The sequence below is a fragment of the Nerophis lumbriciformis genome, linkage group LG25 (assembly GCF_033978685.3).
Source record: "Nerophis lumbriciformis linkage group LG25, RoL_Nlum_v2.1, whole genome shotgun sequence".
Taxonomy (NCBI): Eukaryota; Metazoa; Chordata; class Actinopteri; order Syngnathiformes; family Syngnathidae; genus Nerophis; species Nerophis lumbriciformis.
This window is the reverse complement of record NC_084572.2, coordinates 10,141,642-10,150,395: the sequence shown is the minus strand read 5'-3', so window position 1 is coordinate 10,150,395 and position 8,754 is coordinate 10,141,642. Positions and strand designations below refer to the sequence as shown.

Here is an 8,754-nt window from a genome sequence, read left to right as displayed (position 1 = left end):
ACATATATATGGTGTATGGTGACATGGCCTAAACATATCCACATATATATGGTGTATGGTGACATGGCCTAAACATATCCACATATATATGGTGTATGGTGACATGGACTAAACATATCCACATATATATGGTGTATGGTGACATGGACTAAACAAATCCACATATATATGGTGTATGGTGACATGGCCTAAACATATCCACATATATATGTTGTATCGTGACATGGCCTAAACATATGCACATGTATATGGTGTATGGTGACATGGACTAAACATATCCACATATATATGGTGTATGGTGACATGGACTAAACATATCCACATATATATGGTGTATGGTGACATGGACTAAACATATCCACATATATATGGTGTATGGTGACATGGACTAAACATATCCACATATATATGGTGTATGGTGACATGGACTAAACATATCCACATATATATGGTGTATGGTGACATGGCCTAAACATATCCACATATATATGGTGTATGGTGACATGGACTAAACATATCCACATATATATGGTGTATGGTGACATGGACTAAACAAATCCACATATATATGGTGTATGGTGACATGGCCTAAACATATCCACATATATATGTTGTATCGTGACATGGCCTAAACATATGCACATGTATATGGTGTATGGTGACATGGACTAAACATATCCACATATATATGGTGTATGGTGACATGGCCTAAACATATCCACATATATATGGTGTATGGTGACATGGACTAAACATATCCACATATATATGGTGTATGGTGACATGGCCTAAACATATCCACATATATATGGTGTATGGTGACATGGCCTAAACATATCCACATATATATTGTGTATGGTGACATGGACTAAACATATCCACATATATATGGTGTATGGTGACATGGACTAAACATATCCACATATATATGGTGTATCGTGACATGGACTAAACATATCCACATATATATGGTGTATGGTGACATGGCCTAAACATATCCACATATATATGGTGTATGGTGACATGGACTAAACATATCCACATATATATGGTGTATGGTGACATGGCCTAAACATATCCACATATATATGGTGTATAGTGACATGGCCTAAACATATCCACATATATATGTTGTATCGTGACATGGCCTAAACATATGCACATGTATATGGTGTATGGTGACATGGACTAAACATATCCACATATATATGGTGTATGGTGACATGGACTAAACATATCCACATATATATGGTGTATGGTGACATGGACTAAACATATCCACATATATATGGTGTATGGTGACATGGACTAAACATATCCACATATATATGGTGTATGGTGACATGGCCTAAACATATCCACATATATATGGTGTATGGTGACATGGACTAAACATATCCACATATATATGGTGTATGGTGACATGGACTAAACAAATCCACATATATATGGTGTATGGTGACATGGCCTAAACATATCCACATATATATGTTGTATCGTGACATGGCCTAAACATATGCACATGTATATGGTGTATGGTGACATGGACTAAACATATCCACATATATATGGTGTATGGTGACATGGACTAAACATATCCACATATATATGGTGTATGGTGACATGGACTAAACATATCCACATATATATGGTGTATGGTGACATGGACTAAACATATCCACATATATATGGTGTATGGTGACATGGACTAAACATATCCACATATATATGGTGTATGGTGACATGGCCTAAACATATCCACATATATATGGTGTATGGTGACATGGACTAAACATATCCACATATATATGGTGTATGGTGACATGGACTAAACAAATCCACATATATATGGTGTATGGTGACATGGCCTAAACATATCCACATATATATGTTGTATCGTGACATGGCCTAAACATATGCACATGTATATGGTGTATGGTGACATGGACTAAACATATCCACATATATATGGTGTATGGTGACATGGCCTAAACATATCCACATATATATGGTGTATGGTGACATGGACTAAACATATCCACATATATATGGTGTATGGTGACATGGCCTAAACATATCCACATATATATGTTGTATCGTGACATGGCCTAAACATATGCACATGTATATGGTGTATGGTGACATGGACTAAACATATCCACATATATATGGTGTATGGTGACATGGCCTAAACATATCCACATATATATGGTGTATGGTGACATGGACTAAACATATCCACATATATATGGTGTATGGTGACATGGCCTAAACATATCCACATATATATGTTGTATCGTGACATGGCCTAAACATATGCACATGTATATGGTGTATGGTGACCTGGACTAAACATATCCACATATATATGGTGTATGGTGACATGGACTAAACATATCCACATATATATGGTGTATGGTGACATGGACTAAACATATCCACATATATATGGTGTATGGTGACATGGACTAAACATATCCACATATATATGGTGTATGGTGACATGGCCTAAACATATGCACATGTATATGGTGTATGGTGACATGGACTAAACATATCCACATATATATGGTGTATGGTGACATGGACTAAACATATCCACATATATATGGTGTATGGTGACATGGACTAAACATATCCACATATATATGGTGTATGGTGACATGGACTAAACATATCCACATATATATGGTGTATGGTGACATGGCCTAAACATATCCACATATATATGGTGTATCGTGACATGGCCTAAACATATCCACATATATATGGTGTATGGTGACATGGACTAAACAAATCCACATATATATGGTGTATCGTGACATGGCCTAAACATATCCACATATATATGTTGTATGGTGACATGGCCTAGACATATCCACATATATATGATGTATCGTGACATGGACTAAACATATCCACATATATATGGTGTATCGTGACATGGACTAAACATATCCACATATATATGGTGTATCGTGACATGGACTAAACATAATAATAACTGGGATTTATATAGCGCTTTTTCTAAGTACCCAAAGTCGCTTTACATGTAGAACCCATCAATCATTCACACCTGGTGATGGTAAGCTACTTTCATAGCCACAGCTGCCCTGGGGTAGACTGACGGAAGCGTGGCTGCAATTTGCGCCAACGGCCCCTCCGACCACCACCCGTCATTCATCATTCAATTCACCGGTGTGAGTGGCACCGGGGGCAACGGGTGAAGTGTCCCGCCCAAGGACACAACGGCAGCAATTTTTGGATGGTAAGAGGCGGGGAGCGAACCTGCAACCCTCAGGTTTCTGGCACGGTTGCTCTACCCACTACGCCATGCCGCCCCAAACATATCCACATATATATGGTGTATGGTGACATGGCCTAAACATATCCACATATATATGGTGTATGGTGACATGGCCTAAACATATCCACATATATATGGTGTATGGTGACATGGACTAAACATATCCACATATATATGGTGTATGGTGACATGGACTAAACATATCCACATATATATGGTGTATGGTGACATGGCCTAAACATATCCACATATATATGGTGTATGGTGACATGGCCTAAACATATCCACATATATACGGTGTATGGTGACATGGACTAAACATATCCACATATATATGGTGTATGGTGACATGGACTAAACATATCCACATATATATGGTGTATCGTGACATGGACTAAACATATCCACATATATATGGTGTATGGTGACATGGCCTAAACATATCCACATATATATGGTGTATGGTGACATGGACTAAACATATCCACATATATATGGTGTATGGTGACATGGACTGAACATATCCACATATATATGGTGTATGGTGACATGGCCTAAACATATCCACATATATATGGTGTATGGTGACATGGACTAAACATATCCACATATATATGGTGTATGGTGACATGGACTAAACATATCCACATATATATGTTGTATCGTGACATGGCCTAAACATATGCACATGTATATGGTGTATGGTGACATGGACTAAACATATCCACATATATATGGTGTATGGTGACATGGCCTAAACATATCCACATATATATGGTGTATGGTGACATGGACTAAACATATCCACATATATATGGTGTATGGTGACATGGACTAAACATATCCACATATATATGTTGTATCGTGACATGGACTAAACATATCCACATATATATGGTGTATGGTGACATGGCCTAAACATATCCACATATATATGGTGTATGGTAACATGGCCTAAACATATCCACATATATATGGTGTATGGTGACATGGACTAAACATATCCACATATATATGGTGTATGGTGACATGGACTAAACATATCCACATATATATGGTGTATGGTGACATGGCCTAAACATATCCACATATATATGGTGTATGGTGACATGGACTAAACATATCCACATATATATGGTGTATGGTGACATGGACTAAACATATCCACATATATATGGTGTATGGTGACATGGACTAAACATATCCACATATGTATGTTGTATCGTGACATGGACTAAACATATCCACATATATATGGTGTATGGTGACATGGCCTAAACATATCCACATATATATGGTGTATGGTGACATGGCCTAAACATATCCACATATATATGGTGTATGGTGACATGGACTGAACATATCCACATATATATGGTGTATGGTGACATGGCCGAAACATATCCACATATATATGGTGTATGGTGACATGGACTAAACATATCCACATATATATGGTGTATGGTGACATGGACTAAACATATCCACATATATATGTTGTATCGTGACATGGCCTAAACATATGCACATGTATATGGTGTATGGTGACATGGACTAAACATATCCACATATATATGGTGTATGGTGACATGGCCTAAACATATCCACATATATATGGTGTATGGTGACATGGACTAAACATATCCACATATATATGGTGTATGGTGACATGGACTAAACATATCCACATATATATGTTGTATCGTGACATGGACTAAACATATCCACATATATATGGTGTATGGTGACATGGCCTAAACATATCCACATATATATGGTGTATGGTAACATGGCCTAAACATATCCACATATATATGGTGTATGGTGACATGGACTAAACATATCCACATATATATGGTGTATGGTGACATGGACTAAACATATCCACATATATATGGTGTATGGTGACATGGCCTAAACATATCCACATATATATGGTGTATGGTGACATGGACTAAACATATCCACATATATATGGTGTATGGTGACATGGCCTAAACATATCCACATATATATGGTGTATGGTGACATGGACTAAACATATCCACATATATATGGTGTATGGTGACATGGCCTAAACATATCCACATATATATGTTGTATCGTGACATGGCCTAAACATATGCACATGTATATGGTGTATGGTGACCTGGACTAAACATATCCACATATATATGGTGTATGGTGACATGGACTAAACATATCCACATATATATGGTGTATGGTGACATGGACTAAACATATCCACATATATATGGTGTATGGTGACATGGACTAAACATATCCACATATATATGGTGTATGGTGACATGGCCTAAACATATGCACATGTATATGGTGTATGGTGACATGGACTAAACATATCCACATATATATGGTGTATGGTGACATGGACTAAACATATCCACATATATATGGTGTATGGTGACATGGACTAAACATATCCACATATATATGGTGTATGGTGACATGGACTAAACATATCCACATATATATGGTGTATGGTGACATGGACTAAACATATCCACATATATATGGTGTATGGTGACATGGACTAAACATATCCACATATATATGGTGTATGGTGACATGGACTAAACATATCCACATATATATGGTGTATGGTGACATGGACTAAACATATCCACATATATATGGTGTATGGTGACATGGCCTAAACATATCCACATATATATGGTGTATCGTGACATGGCCTAAACATATCCACATATATATGGTGTATGGTGACATGGACTAAACATATCCACATATATATGGTGTATCGTGACATGGCCTAAACATATCCACATATATATGTTGTATGGTGACATGGCCTAAACATATCCACATATATATGGTGTATGGTGACATGGACTAAACATATCCACATGTATATGGTGTATGGTGACATTGACTAAACATATCCACATATATATGGTGTATGGTGACATGGCCTAAACATATCCACATATATATGGTGTATGGTGACATGGACTAAACATATCCACATATATATGGTGTATCGTGACATGGACTAAACATATCCACATATATATGGTGTATGGTGACATGGCCTAAACATATCCACATATATATGGTGTATGGTGACATGGACTAAACATATCCACATATATATGGTGTATCGTGATATGCTTAAAAATATTGATATATTACAAAAAGGCCATATCATATATATATATATATATATATATATATATATATATATATATATATATATATATATATATAATATTACGGAATATATTATATTATATAACTGTATATTATACATAGTATAAAGTGTGTGTAACCATCAGGAAACGGGTGTCGGACTGTGTTTTACTGTATGTTGGAGGTGTGTGTTGAGAGGAGCGGTGCTGTCAGACAAGTGTAACCTGTATGTTGTTACTCTAATAAAGCACTGTACAAGTACTAAGTAAAACAGTGAATGATATGTCTGGGCTAGATCAGAAGAATCTAAACTCGGCTCTAAGAATGGAGAGTAATGGAGACTGAACACAGGATTTAAGTTTAAGTGGTACCAAATTATATGAAAGAATAATAGGAAAAATAAACAAACAAACATTAAACATGTAAATTTGAATGGCCATTCACATATTCAATAATTCACAGAACTTTCAATATTTACAAAATCAGTGTACTTGATTCAGTCCTTGTTTTCTACCAACAATGGTATAAGCGCAACACGAGTTCAGAGTTCATTAAACGGGCCCCGCAAAGTCCACGTTGTGGTGGCAGTGTTCAGAAGGGTTTTATTGAAGGGACGGGGAAAAAGTGAATGTTCAGGAGGACCGCAATGAACACGTTGCGTTTTGGTAAAAAAAGGGAAAACAGAGGGCGGCTGCTGAGGATCCTCCTACCAGCCCGGGGCTCGGTTGGGTGGATTCAGTTCAGTTCAGGTGGTTTGGTTCCAGGCATAAAGCTTCAGACTCTAGTTCGGGGCTCTAAGCTCGCCATCCAACCTGGCCTGTATAAAAGGGCAGGGCCAGTCAAGTTTCCAGTGCGCACACAAAAGAAAATACATTCAAATACTACATACTAAATAATACTACTGTATTCAAATAGCAAAGTATATTCCTTAATATTGTACAATAAATAATTAATGAATCCAATTAGAATAAATAATATAATTATTGTTATATCAAAATATTCATTTCTTTAATGGTATCAAAATGTAAACACTGCATCCACAAATAGAGTGCTAGCAGACACAGTGGTTGACTGGACTGCTTCATAAAGTGCCTTGGATGCATAGCACTGATAACCATCAAAGCAAGTAAAACAAACCAGAAACAATCAGACAATTGTTGACAGTAATAACATTTCATTCATTGGGTATAACTATATTCAGAGAAACTGGGCATATAAGAAGTTGCTAACAGCTCCATTCAAAACGAATGCAGCGGCTAGGCTACGTAAAGCTACACAAACGCAACTCACCAATTCCGCACATAATTCATACTCAAACACTCTCGTGCGACGACCCACGGCTCCGGTAGTCGGTTCCTACAGTTCGACATTATTACATTTCAGTTTAGAAGGCTTAGTTAATAATTTAAGCGTAAAACCAAGTCACATACCTGCAGCAACCTCACACAGCGTGTCCCTCTCGCTCTTACTGGTAGCAGTGTTATGTTTAGACTAAAGGGGAGGTGACGGCAAACAGACACCAGGGGAAAGTATATACATTCATCCATCCATTTTCTACCGCTTATTCCCTTTGGGGTCGCGGGGGGCGCTGGAGCCTATCTCAGCTACAATCGGGCGGAAGGCGGAGTACACCCTGGACAAGTCGCCACCTCATCGCAGGGCCAACACAGATAGATAGTGCCATGTCACGATACACCATATATATGTTGATATTTTTAGTCCATGTCACCATACACCATATATATGTGGATATGTTTAGGCCATGTCACCATACACCATATATATGTGGATATGTTTAGGCCATGTCACCATACACCATATATATGTGGATATGTTTAGTCCATGTCACCATACACCATATATATGTGGATATGTTTAGGCCATGTCACCATACACCATATATATGTGGATATGTTTAGGCCATGTCACCATACACCATATATATGTGGATATGTTTAGTCCATGTCACCATACACCATATATATGTGGATATGTTTAGGCCATGTCACCATACACCATATATATGTGGATATGTTTAGGCCATGTCACCATACACCATATATATGTGGATATGTTTAGGCCATGTCACCATACACCATATATATGTGGATATGTTTAGTCCATGTCACCATACACCATATATATGTGGATATGTTTAGGCCATGTCACCATACACCATATATATGTGGATATGTTTAGGCCATGTCACCATACACCATATATATGTGGATATGTTTAGTCCATGTCACCATACACCATATATATGTGGATATTTT

The 8,754-nt window shown here is 37.2% G+C and overlaps 1 long non-coding RNA gene across 1 annotated transcript; it reads right to left on the bottom strand.

Moving 5' to 3' along the window:
* Window positions 1–6,918: 6,918 nt before the first annotated feature.
* On the bottom strand, window positions 6,919–7,941 carry LOC133621572 (uncharacterized). Its single transcript, XR_009817670.1, has 3 exons — window positions 7,909–7,941; window positions 7,769–7,834; window positions 6,919–7,295 (listed from the first exon to the last, which is right to left on the bottom strand). It is a non-coding gene; the product is annotated as an uncharacterized lncRNA (long non-coding RNA).
* Window positions 7,942–8,754: the final 813 nt, after the last annotated feature.